Source organism: Belonocnema kinseyi, chromosome 9, assembly GCF_010883055.1.
Source record: "Belonocnema kinseyi isolate 2016_QV_RU_SX_M_011 chromosome 9, B_treatae_v1, whole genome shotgun sequence".
In the NCBI taxonomy this organism is placed as follows: domain Eukaryota; kingdom Metazoa; phylum Arthropoda; class Insecta; order Hymenoptera; family Cynipidae; genus Belonocnema; species Belonocnema kinseyi.
The window spans coordinates 75,645,235-75,647,097 of NC_046665.1; positions in this window are offsets into that span (position 1 = coordinate 75,645,235).

The following is a 1,863-nucleotide window of genomic DNA, read 5'->3' on the forward strand; positions in this document are numbered from 1 at the left end:
ACTTGAAAAGCGATTGAACAAGTGTATAGAGCTCCAAGGAGATTATGTTGAAAAATAAAAAAAAATTTACCCAAAAAAAATTGTTTTTATACTTCATTCTAAAGACTTATTGAACTACTCTCGTATTTTTCAACCAAACTTTTGAATTTTAAAGTCGGGAGGAGCAATTTTAAACCAGAAAATATTAATTTTTAATAAAAATATCAATTTAAATGAAAAATTAAATGTTTACCTTGTTAGTTAAAAAATTAATTCTTATTAAAAAAAAACGAATTTTTAACAAAATATTTACTTTTTTAACAAAAGAGCTCAGCCTAAAAATGACTTTTTATCCGCAGAAGATTAATTTTCTAAAAATAGAATAGTTAAATTTTCGAACAAAAAGGTGAATCTAAAACCAAAAGAATAACTTTTTTACAAAGCAGTTCAAATTTTAACCAAGCTTCTGAATTCCTAACGAAACAAGATGACTTTTTAACAAAATAGTTGCATTTTTTAAAGAATAATAAAATTTGCAACTAAATACTAGGATTTTTAACCAAAGGAGTTGAATTCCTAACCACAAATGTAATAGTAGACTTTCTACAAAAAAGGATTTAAGCGAAAAAACGAGAAAAGGGGGTTTCTTATAAACAGAGAAAAAAAAACAATTCTTTAAATGTGAATAATAAGGAAACATACTAAATGTTATCTAAGTTCGTAACTTTTCTTCCACTAACCCCTAACCCCTGTTCGAACCATAGTTTTTAGCATTATCCCCCCCCCCCATGCAATTGGTAATGCAGTTTATTGACGACCCCTTAAAGTTTCGATTTTTCTATTTAATGAAATTATCCTTATAATGTATAGTTTAAAATTTGTTTAGCATAAAAATACACAACGAAAAATCGACTAGACTCAGAAAACGAAATTACAACAATTAAAAGAATGACAGAGAACAAGTATACTGAGACTATACTTAAGAAACTTTATTTTCAATTTTATTTATATTGGATAAAATATCAATTTTACAGAGAAAAGTAACAGCGTTTTACTTTGAAGTATTCAAATGATTTAGAAACTGAAATTAATAACACAAATTAAAGGGCCTCTAATTTTTCTCATTCTCATCATTTATGATTGAGAAAGGATGAGAAAAGAAAGGTCCGACAAGTCCGAAAGGAAAGGACGAGTTCGTTAACAGCCATTTTGGATAAAAATACAAATTTTGGGACCATTTTTTATACTTCAAATTTTTATTTACGGGTATTAATAATACTCAGAAGGCGATATGAAAAAAAAGTAAAGAAAAACATTGTTTTTTAAAAGCCCTACAAGATTATCATACAAACTTTTTGGATTTTCTTGTAAAATTGAAAATTCTAATTTTTATTGCACAAAAAATAATGAGATATAAAAAATCCCATTTTCTGGGCAAACTATGCAGGATACAAAAGAAGATGAATCAACAAAAATTGTGATCTCAAAAAAGATCTACAAATTCGTAAATAATCACTTCTTAATAGGAGGCGTACGTTTTGTTTTATTCGCGAAAAATAACATTGAAAATATAAAAAAAACATTGTGAAAAAATGATACAAGTTACGAAAACAAATAATTTAACAAAAATTATTTACCCGAAAAAAAGCTACAGATTTGTTATGAATTACTTTTTGACATGGCACGTAGTTTTGGTTTTTATTATAAAAATGGTATGAAAAATAAAAATGAAAAATTTTTGGAGAAACAACGAAAGGTAAAAAAACAAATTGATAGAAAAATTTTATTCGCCCAAAAAAGTGATACAAATTTGTATTCATTCATTACATTCTTATTATTTATGATGGAGAAAGTATTAGAATTGCCCGAAATTTGACATCACAT